Source organism: Eschrichtius robustus, chromosome 8 (genome assembly GCF_028021215.1).
Source record: "Eschrichtius robustus isolate mEscRob2 chromosome 8, mEscRob2.pri, whole genome shotgun sequence".
NCBI lineage: Eukaryota > Metazoa > Chordata > Mammalia > Artiodactyla > Eschrichtiidae > Eschrichtius > Eschrichtius robustus.
This window is the reverse complement of record NC_090831.1, coordinates 122955656-122970465: the sequence shown is the minus strand read 5'-3', so window position 1 is coordinate 122970465 and position 14810 is coordinate 122955656. Positions and strand designations below refer to the sequence as shown.

The 14810-nt window shown below is 46.3% G+C and overlaps 1 protein-coding gene across 4 annotated transcripts in view; it reads right to left on the bottom strand.

The window, feature by feature from the left end:
• The window catches only part of CUL1 (cullin 1), a 109779-nt gene extending 95633 nt beyond the window's left edge, over window positions 1–14146 (bottom strand). Inside the window, exon 1 of one of the 4 annotated variants that reach the window (XM_068549616.1) lies at window positions 14128–14146. The gene's annotated coding sequence lies outside the window, so the exon portion shown is untranslated. Of the gene's footprint in view, window positions 1–1918; window positions 2001–13647; window positions 13807–13918; window positions 14005–14127 lie in introns of those variants that run through there. The other 3 variants (XM_068549615.1, XM_068549613.1, XM_068549614.1) reach the window with 3 other exon arrangements.
• Window positions 14147–14810: the final 664 nt, after the last annotated feature.

Below are 14810 nucleotides of genomic sequence, written 5' to 3'. Positions count from 1 at the left end.
AATAGATTGATTAAAAGAAAAAAACCCAAACCCATCCAGCCCATCAGCATACAGAACTACAAAGAAGCATGCTAGAACATGTTAATTACATGTAATTTCATTTTCTCCCAGCACAGTAACAGTACTGAGAAAAATGGGGAGGGGGGAGGCACACCATTTACGTTATGTATAAAATTTAAGAGAAATTATTCAAACAGGCAATAAAAACTGTAAAACTGATGGCTTGGAAAGTGAAGAAGCAAGGACCCACCATCCTGGGGTAGGATATGAGCAAATGTATTTAAATCTTCACGGTTTGTTTTATGAGTTCTCCCACTTCCTAAAAACTAGCAGAGCTTTGAAATTAGTAGGCCCTCAAACTTATACTAAATGAGGGAACATAGCTGCTTTCTCCTTGAGATCAATCTTTGTCCTTCTAATTATATAAACATAGAAATATCTAATTATATAATATTATATAAACATAGAAATATGCTAATTCAGCATTCCCCCAAACACACATACAATTTTATAATCATGAGAAATTTTGGATGCCATTAAGTATGGAATTTTCTCCTACGAGCATCTTAGGAATTAGGATACAATTTTTATTCTTGGTACTTGAACAACTAATTAATAAGTCTTTTTAAATCCTAAAAATCCACATACAAGCACTCAAAGCCTTAAGTATTGTTCAAGTTATAATTAAATCTTAATTCCGTTAGAATATAGATTCTTCCTATTTTAATTACTGTGTGACTTCCAGTGGGATGACACGAGCATCACTGGTATAAATTGCTTTAGGAAGCTTGAAGGTGACCATAACCACTTAATATTTGACAGGTGCTATGCAGACTGACTGGTTCGTCCATATAAACTAGCTTTAACTGTTAAGGACCGAATTTCAGCTCTCAGTTTCAGCACAATGCTTTTATAGGGACATTTATTCAATGATCTAGCTTGGTGCTTGCACGTATTTCATTTCCAAGCATTTTCGTTCACTTTAAAACAAGGAAAAACAGTATTACATTTGATCACTATCTACACCATGCATATTTTTCAAATTGAGGACTGCAATCCATTAACGTGTGGGCCATGAAATCAGCTTAGTAAATGGTAACCGGAGCTTTTCAAAAGAGTGAAAAAGAGAAGAGCTCATAGAACATAAGTACTGCTCAGTGCATCTTTAATTCAGTTATGTCTGTGTATGTACAGAGTTAACCTACAAAATGCAATTCTTACTGTAGAAACAATTCAAGAAGCACAGAGTGACATTACACAGTGACATGACTATTTCAAATAGTTAATCTATAAGTGCATGTGGATGTTTGAGGGGACGCCCAAGTTCTGGTTCCTCAACTCACAGCCTGTGTGAGCTTGGGCAGATTCCTTAACTTCTGTGCCTATAATTATCTGCAATTATAACACAGAGAGACATATATATAATGGGGGCAATAACAGTACCTATCTTATAAGGTTGTGGGCAGGTATAGATGAGTTATGTAAATAAGCTGTTTAGAAGGGTACCAGACACACAGTAAGTATTTGCTACTATTCATGTTAACACTTCAACAAAGGTTACCTCAAAATTCCTAACAGGGTACTTAAATAAAACAACAAAAAAATTCTCAGGGGGAAATGTCAAAGCTAGCGTGTAAGTCAAAATGAAGTAAAGTAATGTTGCCTGAAAATTGCACAATACCCTTGGATAACATAACACCAGGGGTACTTCCCAAATTCCCACCAAAGTGGACCCATCATCAGAAGACAGGGAACCTTGTATTCTGACGGACCTGGGGATCCAGACAGAAGCAGTTGTAAAAGTTCAGATTTTCTTTGAAATTTCATTGGTTCTTAAAGTTCATCTGGATCTTTCATTCCACCATCAAATACACATAATAGAATGCTCTAAAATACCAGCTTGAAAACCGTTCCTCACCCTAGTTAGCAGGTGAGCTGCTGTTTCAGCGAATCCACTGAGGTTGGAAGCCTGCTACGGCGGAGCTCTCCCTCCACACCAGCACCCCAGCGTCTCTCTCCTGTCTTGGTGCCGCAGTGTCATCAGGACCCAGCCTAACAACAGACAGGCAGACACAGACAGCAAGTCGTTTTCACTCCTGAGATGACCAGGATGCTGGTGGTACAGGAAACACCTTCAGGCCACCGAGGGTGGAAATCTGGACACGGACCTTCAGCTGGGGAGACAGAATGACATGTCACATGCAGATGGCAGGTCTCTCCCACTCCTGGTGAGGATCCTGCTTCAGTAAAGGACGCACTGTTCTACCACACACGCTGTCACTTTTGTTTCAATGAAATGTTTCAACTCACAGTTCCCACAATTCTGTTCAACTAATGTGCAGATTTCCCTCCTGTGTGGCCACGGTTTGCCCTGTAGTTGGTGAGTGCTAGGCCCTGAAATAATATCTGCTAAGTCAGCAGATTTTGAAAGTTACCACATCACTAAGCAAACAAGATCATTCATCTAATCTGGGTCTTCAAGGCTTTTCATTACTTTTTTCCCCACTAATACAAATAAATTATCTTAAGTTCAAAAATTCTGACCAGGGGACTTCCCTGGAGGCACAGTGGATAAGAATCTGCCTGCCAATGCAGGGGACACAGGTTCGAGCCCTGGTCCGGGAAGATCCCACATGCCGCGGAGCAACGAAGCCCGTGCGCCACAACTACTGAGCCTGCGCTCTAGAGCCCGCGAGCCACCACTACTGAAGCCCGCACGAGTACAGCCCGTGCTCCGCTCGTCGCAACTAGAGAAAGCCCGCACGCAGCAACGAAGACCCAACGCAGCCAAAACCAAATAAAATTAAAAACAAATTCTGACCAGCAGCTCCCTCTAGCTAAGTGAATTTTCAAGACACTTCCCACTTCACTACAAATTGGTTCAAAAAGAATAAACAGTCCCACCTCTACACTCCATTTGATTTGGAGCTTTCACGTTTTGAATACAGTTTACCAGTTCATTCACCTTACTGAAGGTACGAGAGCAATCTGGCGGCACCCTCTTTTAGGCGCCTGGATGGTGCTTCTGGCCACGCGGGGTCGTGAAGAGCCAGAGGCACCTACCGCTGCTGGGGGTCTGCACCCAGCCCCACCCCGTGCACACGTGCAGTGCGGACTTGATAAAAAGCATCCTGTTGAAAGTGTCCTTACTGGCTACGACAACAGCAAGTAGTCAAGAGACTTCTAAATATCCGGGAAAGGGTATGAGGAGGTACGTAATACACAAAAGTGTGCGTTTAAACCTGGGCTTTAGCACCTGTCAAGGATAAACAGATTAAATTCAGTCTCTCAATTATTTGAGTGGGTCTTCTGAGTTCATGAAAACGTACCATCTGATAACCTCCGATAAGGGAGGTTTTTTTCCTTTTCGGGGGGCGGGGGTGGTTAAAAAGTCTTGCTCCCAGCTCCGACTGAGAACAATGTGGCCACACCTATAACAAGGGGAAAAGTCTGGTAAAACCTGTAACAGCCTCACCTAAGAACATGACTCTGAAACTGACGGAAGCGTCTAGCATTTTTCACTTGTGTTTTTTTTGTTTCAGCTGAACCGGTCCTAGTCATGATGTTTCTTTTTAGTTGCAAAAACCTGTAGTGAATTTCCTTCATAATCTGCACAACTTGTTTTTATGGTCACTATAAAAGTAGTGGCTTTTTCGGTTACTGTTTAGGGGCAGAAGAGACAAAAGCAGCTCATTTCACTTCTACAATAATTAAACCTCATATTTTAAATAAGAATAAAGAACATCCTACATATTGAGATTGGTAGATTTCTATCAATACACTACTTGCGACTGGGGCACTACCATCATCTTTACAGTCAAGCTCAAGTTTGGTGGGAGAAGCCTCAGAGAAACGTCTGTCAAAATTCTTGATTTCACATAATTTACTTCATTAACTTGTGTATATTTTCTCAAGCAAGGTTTTCAAGCTTATGCTTCAAATAGCTTATTTTGAAAACCATCCAATCACGCTCCCAGTTGAAAATATAGTTAGTATTTTTTAAAAGAACATCAAAATCACAAAATGCAGATTTCCTCCACAGTTTAACAAGAACTCATTTATATAAAAAATAGGCACTTTAGAAGACTTGAGCTTCACAAACATGATCCAATTTTTACAATAAAATTTAGACATCAAAACTTTGCAAATAAATCAACTTCTGCAAAGTACTGTATAAATGCAACGAACTATAGAAAGAAGCACATTTTAGGACTAATTTTTTTCAGATCACAAACCCCGAGTATGCACTTATACTCACTTAGTCTACACTAGACTGCCAACAAAACACACAAATCTGCCTCTGCATTTTGGGGGGAAAAACCCTCTTTTTAATGTAAAACTGCTGCCAAGGGAGTCATCTGAATGTGTTTTAAAATCATTTTTTACAACTATTAAGGGAATCCACCGTCTTAGTTAGACACACACTCACTCACCTATAAATCTACCATAAAAAGCAACAGTGGATATTCATCTTACACCACATCCATACTTTCAGAATGAAACGGTGTAACATATGGTTTGTTGGTTAGAACCTGTGACTTCTTTAGTCATAGACTGTTTCCATAAATCAGCCTATCAAAAGAAAATTTCTCATTTATAATTTATTATAGGTTAAATCTCAAAATTAACAGAACTTCCCCAAACTGGTCTGCTTTACTGAAATCTCACTTTTATGGGTAGAAGGTTGGAAGAAGGAGGACATGCCAAAGAACCGGCACCCACACCAGCCGCTTTCAAGTGAGAAGTGCCGCGGATCAGCACCGAGCACACGGCCCGACTTGCAGTATTTTCTGAGCTTAAGGGGATGAGATGGGACGTACTGAAGGGCTGGCAAGGACGGAGAGCGGAGCCCACTCCTGCCTGTCGTGGTGACGCCAACACCCGCTGGGGGCAGACTCTGCAGTCAGGGAGCCATGAAAAATCCTGAACACAAGGCAACAGGAGCTGGTGACAGAACCAAACGAGGGAGGCATAAAGACAGGGCATTTTGAAGGAGGAACTAATAATACTCGGTAGTGACTAATATGGTACGTCACAGTCTCAGAGAGAAGGCTCGAAACAGAGAAGCTGGACGTGGCTTGGGGAGCAAATGAGATCAGTCTGGGGAGGTTGTGACGGTGGGGAGGGCAGGTGGGCCACGGGGAAGCCCTGCGGGCAGGTAGAGAGGCCACTGGGGCTCAGCTGGGAGGCAACCAGCTGCCAGCGAGAACTGTCAGAACTGCTCCGGCCGAAACAGAACTGAAAAACCCCACAGCAAAGTGGACTAGAACGGAGAATCAGGTCCCAGAGGTACTTCCTGGGCGTCCATTTAGAGAAGAAGACATAACCAGAGGAGCAAAGTATTCTCCACAGAAGCTAAGGCCAAGAAATGACTCAAGAAAAAAGGATGCGAACCTGGTCCAGAAGCTTGGAAAACACTGCATGTTACATCCCCTCCTTAAAGGGGCCAAAACGCTCTAGAAAATAGACCAGGTTACACTTTCCAAACATATCATGCGAACGGTGTTCACACTCTGGAAATCACTGAGCCCGAGACATGCAGGGGAACCCATTTAAAATAACAGGAAAGAATCTAACAGAACCCGAACGAAGAGAAGCGCCAAGTCTGAGTCTCAATGGACTGAAGTGCTTTGAAAACTCTGGCAGTTTAGACTTTAAAAATTTTGAAACATCTTTGTAGTTAATGTTACCAACCAGCATTTTCCAGGTTTAAAAAGTGCTTTCAACATATGACACCTCCAAGAAAATGTGAACCATGTGTGCTTTGATCCTGCTGTTGGGTCCTCAGTAGTGAGGATGGATTAATGCTGGTCCACGTGCTTAAAAAAATTTCTTAGAGACTTCCTGTGATAGCATTTAGGGTTTATATTTAGACCAGGAATAAACTGAAGCAGGAACCATTTCTAGACAGCTACACGTCTAACTCCGGAACCCATGAGGATCCCGATCTCCTCGGCACTTCCCACACTGCTCCCGAGAACACTGGTGTTTCCAGATGCTCATCAACGCTCCACTGAAGAGGGAAGAAGCGAACACAGCCGTTTACTCCAGACCACGCCTCTACGGCATGGCATGCCATTTTTCACATCTCTGATTCTAAAATCAGTATGTGCTCTACAAAACAAAACACACTCTTTAACATGGCAGTCAGGTTTTCTTCCCCCAAAGGCTATTATTAAACTAAGGGTACACCTTACATACATACACAAGTACATACACACACATATCCTGTAAGATACACAGTCTCTGTAAAATAGATGTCTCCCTATAAGACCCTCAATGCACATTAACATATTAAAAGCCCCTCAATATGCAACCTAGCGTTTCCTAAATGTATTTACTCACAGATCTTCCCTTCTACTCCAATATCTTCCATGTCACAGAACATAGGTGGGCAAATACTGCTCTAAGCAAATAAAAAATTACTGAAAATGCAGGGAGTGGTAAAGCTGAGCTCCTTTATTATAAAAATAATAGTGACTCAACAAAGCTTCATAATGTCAAGTGATGACAGGCGTGACAGGCTTCACCATAAATGCCCCAGTTAAACTGCAGACATTCAAAAACACAACATCCTGCACAGGACAAAGACACCGACACACAGGACGCTTGCAAAGGTACCACTGAGAAGTAACGGCGGCAAAACTGGTCATCAGGCCAGGCGTCTTCAGCACCCCTAAGCCCTCCCTTCTGACTTCTGGGTCCCCTGTGGGTAGACGTTAATCACCCTCTGGTTTCAGGCGTCTCTATCTGATGACTGACTAGTGAACCATTCCTGCACGGAGTGTCCAAGGCTACCTTCACCCTGGGAAGTGAAGGAAAGACTTCTGTCCAAAATGAGGCATTTATTTGCAAGAAGCAGAAAGCTGAGGGGGAAGAGCTCCAAAGCAGCCAAAGTGGATTCAGCCCAGTCTCTGGCACATTCTAAGCGCCGAGGAATAGTGGTTATTACCACAGGCAAGATGATTCTGTAAGACCGGAGAAGTCAGAAGAAATCACTCTTGGACTTTTTTCTTCTCCACCCTCCCCCAAACTGAAGTCCCCTAGTTCCCAAAGACAAACTCAGGGCTCGGGGAGGGGAAAGGCCTCCAGCCCTCATGCCTGGGCCTCCAGCTGGGACTGAAGTCCGCAGTCTCCGGTTTCTCAGCCTCATCCACGATTTCAAACCTTTCCTTCCAGTCTGACCAGAGCAGGCCTCCCTCCCCACTGCAGGAAGGGGGCTCTGAGCTCCCTGGCTTTTCTCCCACGTCCTGACTTCTGGAAGCTGCCCAGGCACACTTAACTATGTTAGCTAATAGGGGACACGTTCTGTGCACCTGTTTTCTCAGATGGCCAAAAGTATCCCTAATCTGTGTCATTTAGAATACGTTTCTTAAATCAATAGTAACGTTTCAATGTTCCAGGCTACAGCACAAAACGTGTCAAAAGAATTTACTTTCTCTAATTTTTAGCAAATTTACATTCTTAGGCATAATGATGACAGGTTTGAACATCCATCTACTATTGCTAGGAGTTGTAAAGTTAGCAAAAAAGGACAGGAAGTTCACAGCATCTCTAAGAAAAGGAAACTTCCACACTGAAGACAATTCACTAGTACATACTCCACTGCTGTAATTCAACAAAATGACAAAACATAAACGAGGTTCATGAGATTAAGACAGTTTTCATGGAGGCTGTGAAACTTGAGTGAAGCAGCTGAAGGATTAAGATGGGGGGAGGGGAAGATGAGCTGCAAGGAGAACCTGAGGGTTGAGAGTCAGATATTTACCCTACGTGTCAACACACCTGGCAAGGGACCTGCAAATAAAGCAAACACCAGAGTGATTCCGGCACTGAACTGAGCGAGCCGAAACACCTTGCTCGGAAGCAGGTTCACTGCTTCTATTGTCTTTTGTCTTCATAAGCTAACCCACTGCATTATAAATACACGTGTGCTGTAGAAAGTTGGACGAAAAAATAAAAACCAAAAGAATAAACTAAAAATAACCCATAATTCCACTATTCAGAGATAATCACTAAAAACATTTTGGCTTATTATCCTTTAAAAAAATGTACATACACACTAAAAAGAAAAATTTAAACATTACATATACTGCTTTACAGCATGTTTTTGTCTCACTGAATACAGAATTCCAGAAATGCAAAGATTTATCTAAAAATGCTGAGATCATAATCCTTAATAGCAAAACCTGAAAACAAATGCTCAGTAATAAGAAAGCATTAAATAATAGTGTACCCATGATAGAATACTAATCAATCATTTTTTATATTTTCTTAGACTAAATCCTTAAAAGTAGATTAGCTATTTCAAAGTGTATAAATACATATATATATTTTTTCTTTTTTTTTACATAGTTCTCTCAGAAAAATGGTTCTTTTTCAGGCAATGAATGGATGGACTCATTTCTCCATACCCTCACCAGAAGTGGCTTATTTTTCAATCTATGCCCAAGTTTTTAAAAACAGTATCTCACTGATTTACTTTTCTAAGAGTACTGCTAGTAAAGCTGAAATTTTTTTGTTTCTTGATCCTTCTTTTAAAAATTACCAGTTTGCTCATTTTTTTCCCCACGGGGGAGGGGAGGGCGTTGTCTTTACCTTAGCTTTATAAGTCCTCTTTTTATAGTAAGCAAAATAAATTTACTTGTAAGTTACAACATTTCTTTCAGTTTGTCATTTGCTTTTTAATTCTGTTTATGGCATTTTAACCTGCAGAAGTTTAATTATTCTAAAGTAATGAAAAGAGCCTTTTCCTTTACAGTTCCTACTTTCGGTGTTATGCTGAGAGGTTTCCTCCATCCTGAGATCATCTGTATTATCTTCTGGTTCTTAAAATCTTCGGTGGGGGGCTTCCCTGGTGGCACAGTGGTTAAGAATCTGCCTGCCAATACAGGGGACATGGGTTCGAGCCCTGGCCTGGGAAGATCCCACATGCCACGGAGCAACTAAGCCCGTGCGCCACAACTACTGAGCCTGTGCTCTAGAGCCCGCAAGCCACAACTACTGAGCCCGCGTGCCTAGAGCCCATGCTCCGCAACAAGAGAAGCCACCGCTATGAGAAGCCAGCGCACCGCAACGAAGACCCAACGCAGCCAAAAATAAAATAAATAAATAAATAAATTTATTAAAAAGATAAAAACTTGGGTGGGGGAGACATTTTAAAAACACATAAGTTCATCATCCTAAAATTACAACCATCTTCACTACTTTAAATATTTTCACTAGTACATACACATTTTAAGCACACATTTCATACAATCTGTTTTCCCAAGTATTTTCTGACACAGGCCTTTTTTAAAAATCGTAGCTTGTTAGATACGAACAGTCTTAAACGGTTTCATAAATTTAAGGCCAGTGAGTCACATCACACCAACTTAACAATAGTCCCAAAGTTCCAGAACTGTTCCTTTCTGTCCCATCAGTGCCCAATTACTCCCCTTCAATGTCCCCCAGTTACTAAAAGACCAAGAAGAATAAGCTCATTCTTGGTAGGCAACCCAGTTCTGCATAATGAATTCGGTCCTAATTATCAACGATAAGATACCAATCTTGAAAGCATTTCAATTTTGCTCTCTTCTCCTCTTCCACCTTCGTATAAATTAGACACTTTGGGAGCATCCGGTTAAAAGCTGGAGCCCTGGAGTCTCCCTGTCATGTTTTAACCCAGGCCTCACCACTCACTAGGCCTGATCTCAACCACCCAAAGCCTCAGCTGCTTCCCCGACGCCGTCAGAGGACTGAACAACGGCACCACACTCTGCGGGACCTGGTCAAGATTTTAAGTGGGTCGATGATCGTGAACAAAGTGTGAGTTACACGAGTTGCAGCAGGCAGCGCACTGGCACAGGGACACCCGCCCGTCACAAGGTCCCGGCCCTACAGGAGGTCTGTCTATTCCAAAGGAACCACAAGTCTAGTCCAAGGTTAACTGCTAGGACAGTGACCCGGGCGGGGAAGGGGTCCCACCCCGATGGACCATCAGGACCTGAGAGGAGCCTTTCCAAAGCAGCAGGAGTCTGTCAGGTGACGGGAAGGGGACACGATACTCGAGACAGAGGGAGAGCATGAGGAAAGGGCAGCAAGGCCAATTCTGGGAACCGGAGCTGCAGTGATGGGGAAGCCGCCAGGAGACTCTGCTCACTTGATCCCAGAGTCTCAAAGGAAAACATTTAAATGACCGCCAAGCCTAGGCTTCACAACCCTGCTTCTCAAACACGAGTAAGATTACGCTTTATAGGATGGTTCCTCAAATGTTGTTAACGTTAGAAGCTATGGCATTCGCGTGGAACCCAGACGTTGAGGGCCTGAAGAAAACTTAAAAGAGTCAATTAAAAACCATCTCACTTTATAAATGAGGAAAAAAAGGCTCAGCAAAGTTAAGTTCAAACCAGATCCCATGTCGTCTCTCCCAAGCAACATCTTCTACACCTCAGCAAAAATACATGAATAAATCACACACACATCTCTTTCAGAAGCTATATCCCTGTGAATAAAAAATTTAAAAGCCGTCAAATATAATAATTCTGTTTATAGTGTGCATTATTAAATGGACACATTATAAACAAAGAGCTTAAATCCTTAGTAATAAACCTAAGGTTTTATTTAAATTTGATTTATTCCTCATTTCATGTTCACTTCTCAGTTTTGAAAGGCAAACGAAAGAAGAGAATTTGTTGAGAAACTACCTGATATCCCTCCCCGCCAAAGAAACAAACAAAAAAACAAGGTAAACTTCAAATTGGTCCTTAAAAATGGTACATTCTTTTCTCCAGGCATACCTGAAAGACAAGGTCAAAATTCAGCCAATGGTCCCCAAAAGACATCTTATTCCAGACTCAACTGCTGAGGTAGAAAGCCCATGGCCTTGGAACCTACGCAGGGCCGAAACAGCGAGGAATAAAACACAAACACACTATGTTTTTTTGGGCCCTAATTTTCAACTTGAAGGATGGCAAGTAACTACTCCTCAATCCAAAACCACATTCCTTTGACCTTTCCTGGCTGAAAGAAAGGCATACTACGCCTGCTGGGCAAACTGGGCGTGAACTTCTGATAAAAGGCCCTCAAGGACCCAAGAAAGGTCTCTCCTGTGAGAAAGGTCACTCGGGCTCCAGTACCACCACTGCATTTGCATCATCTCTCCAACAGGGAAGAGCCTTAACTCACCAAAGGATTTCACTTCAAAGGTACGGCTGCAACATTTAACCTGAGGGGAAAGACCTCAATCTTGTTTAAAAACACACACACACACAAATTTTAGAAATCTGTACCTTAAAACTAGTTTTGAAACAAAAAAAAAGCAAATTAAAGTTTCACAACTTGTTTTCTTGGCACTTTCCTGGATTGCCATAGCTGAAGAAAACCTGAGCATTTTTTCTGTCGGGGCACTGTGTTAGTTCCTGGGGTGCAGTAGTAACAATTATGATTAAGCCTGCTTGCATTCTTACGCGATGGAAGCGCAGTGACTGCTTCTGTAGCCAAAATCGGTGGTAGTCAAAACACTCGGTGTAAGTTAGAATTATTCCAGATTTATTCACGCAAAAAACTGAGGTACCCACGACAAAGGTCTATGCTATTTACTTTGGGGATGCAAAAATACAGAAGGAGTATCTCCTGCCTTCAAGCAATTCAGTCAGAAAAGTATGGGAAGTAAGGCTGCACTGGCAACCAAGACTAAGTTAATTATCTCTAGAAGGTAATATTCAGCAACAGGCAAAGGAGTCGACGGGGCTGTAATATCTAAGCAAACTGCAGAATCGGCCCAGGCATTCACTGGGCTGTTAGTTCCCCGAGGTGGTGGGCGGTAGGAAAGGGGGTGTACCAGCAAGGACCTGAGCCGGTGGCCCTAAGACACAGAGGATACTACAAATCGGTGAGAAACCCTACTACTACAGCTAAAGGTGTTTTTTGCTTTTTGTGGGGTTTTTTGTAACATAAGTTTTTAAAAGATGACTCCAATGACAAAAAAAAGTTAAATATTTTTAGACAGTGTTTCAGCCACCCCTCTCCAGCTTAATGAGCATTCTCTCTCGAAACCTCCAAAAATGGTCATAATAGAGTTAAAGCAAGCCAGTCTCCTGTTTGCACGCTTCGGAATCTGAAATGCCATGCAACTATTTCGACTTACCATGGAAAGCAACAAATAGAACGTTCAAGTAAATTTTTTTCTAATATCCAAGAACACTTTTAGATCAAGAAAACGTCATGTCCAATTTTTTTTTTTTTTAGACAAAATATTGCTCTTTTTTAAACAACATTCCCTATTTTGCTACACAACCCACAAACGCTCCAGGATTTCGGAAAATCGGGTAGACGGAGTGGCCACAAAATGAAGTGTTAACCTTAAAACTGCACACGCTTTTGCAGCGTGTTAAGATATGCCGAGGTCCTAGAAGCTGGGGTCGTAAAGTAAAGTGAATTTAGTTCCCTTCTGTGACTCCGACGAGTGTATTTCCAAAACTGCGTGACTACTCCACTCCTAACTTGGACTGTTTTAATGCCCCTACGGGGAAGGGCAATTACACAGAGCAAATAAATACTTGAGTTAACTACAATTCCCCATTTGCACCCTCACCACTAACCCCAACTGCGAGCTACGAGCAACAACAGGGATCCAATCGGAAAAGAGGATCCTCTTTTTGGCAGACAGCTCGTTAAAGGGAGAAAACCCCGAACTTTGGGGGATTAGTCTCAAGGAATGCTCACCAAGCGTTTCTCCCCGAACCAGCATTCGGCCTACAGCACACCCGGGCGGAGGCAGGGGTGCGCGGGGCGACCCCTGCACGCGGGCGGCGGCCGGCGCCCGGGTTACCTGCGGGGTCAGCGCGCGCTCCCGCCGGGCGCAGGGCCGGGGACGCGCCGAGGCGGCGGAGCAGGCCGGGCCCGACTCGCGGGCGCTCGGCCGGCGCCGGGGGGGCTCCGTCCCGTTCGGCCGCCGCACTCGCATCCCTGCGCGCCTCCCCGGCCCGCTCCCCCAAGAGAACGGGGCAAAGGGGCGACTATTACCCAATAATAGCGCCCCGCACAGTCACAACAATGCGGGCGAGGAACCCGGGAGCCGCGGGCAGGGAACCGGAAAGCAGAGAGCCCGGCTCCACGGCTCCTTCAGCGCGCGAACCCAGTACTTTACTTGAGAGCACGAGTCCGGGGCAAGCGACGCTCGGGGGAGAAGTGATCCCGAGGGGGCGAGGGAGAGAGGGCACGGGTCCGGGCGCTCCGCGGGGGTCGCCGCCCGAGGAGAGGCGAGGCGAGGCTCGCACGCCCGGCCGCCCGGGGCCGCCCGCCGGCCCGGCTCCGCGGCCCGAGCCCGGACGCGCTGGGAAAGGGGCGGGCGCCATGAATCGGGCTTTTTCCCAGTGCGTAGTCCGGGCCTGACCGCCCCGTGCCCGCGTCCGGGGCCGCGGCCCGGCCAGGCCCGAGCCGGCCGGGGTGACTCAGGGCCGGGCCGCGCGCTCCCCTCCCGCCCCCGGCGCCCTCCGCCCACGAGTCCCCCGGCCCAGCCGCCATTCCGCCCAGCCGCGGCTCGGCGGCTCAGGCCTCGCCCGGCGCTTGGGCTCGGCCGCCGCGGCCCCAGTCACTGCGACACCGCGGCTCCGGGCCGGGCCTGCGCCGCCGACTCTCCTCGGCCCCGGCGCCGTCGACACTCACCCGCATTTCCCGGGTGCCTAAATGGCTCCGGCGACGTCTCCACCTGGTCGCTGGGCCCGGCCCCGGTTAAATCCCCGTCCCGCCAAGGTCTCGCCGCGTCCCTCAGCCGCCGGGGCTGCCCCGCCTGGAGCTGCGTGCGACACGGCTCCCGCCTCCTCCTCCTCCCTGCCCACCCGCCGGCCCTCCTCCCGCCGCCGCCGCCGCCGCCGCCGCCGCCTGCACCACGCAACCTCCGCCCTCTAGCCTTTCCTCCCCGCCCTCCCGGCCTCACCGGCTACGGCTCCCGTGGGGGAGAAGCTGGTGGGGGAGGGCCGGAACGCACCGCCATCGGCGTCCGGGGCGGGGGAACCGGGAAACCGTCGCCGCCATCTCCCCACCAGCCCGCGGCGCGGGAGGGGCCCGGAAACCTCCCGCCCGCCGCGGCCGCGGCCCCCGGTCCCCCAGCGCCACCGAGGACCCGCTCGCGGGGCTGTTCTCTACCTGAAAGCCCGCGGCCCCTGGCCCCGAACCCCGGCGCCCTCCCCGGCCGGGCGCAGCGGATCCTCCTCCAGGTTTTACAGCCTCCCTCTCCTAGCGGCCGCCTCTAAGGACCCGGCTTCCCGCCACTTCGGGCCGAACGAGGAGGGGTCACCTTCTTAGGTCGGGGCAGCAGCTTGGGGAGAAACTGCCCCAAGACACCCCGGAGGAGGGGGTCTTACACACCCCCTCCTGCCCCCCTCCTGCGCGCACACACGCCCTGAACCGACACGGATCACAACTGCACCCGGTGGATCTGCCTCCCCGGCTGGGAGAATAACCAAAAGCCATATCCCGACCGACTGATAAAGTCTGAGATGGGCGAGTGGCCCTGAAAAGCAGGTACAGACTAGAGAGAAACGTGTCGTCCATTCTCGAGCCCCAGGACACCTGCGGGCCTCGGCGATCCGCACCTGAAAGCCCGAGCTCCTCGGCGCCTCTCTCCCTCTGTTTCTTTAAAATCAAACCAAAACTAGCTTCCCTCTTCAAACTCTTTAACCGACTGTTTTTTAGGCAAATGTTGATAAAGATTCCCTTTACCACTAATCTCTGTAAAGACAAATCAAGAATGAAACTGAAGATTTTACATAAATGGATGGGATGAGATGTGACTATAGAATAGGATTGTTTTCACGTGGGGTCTGGAG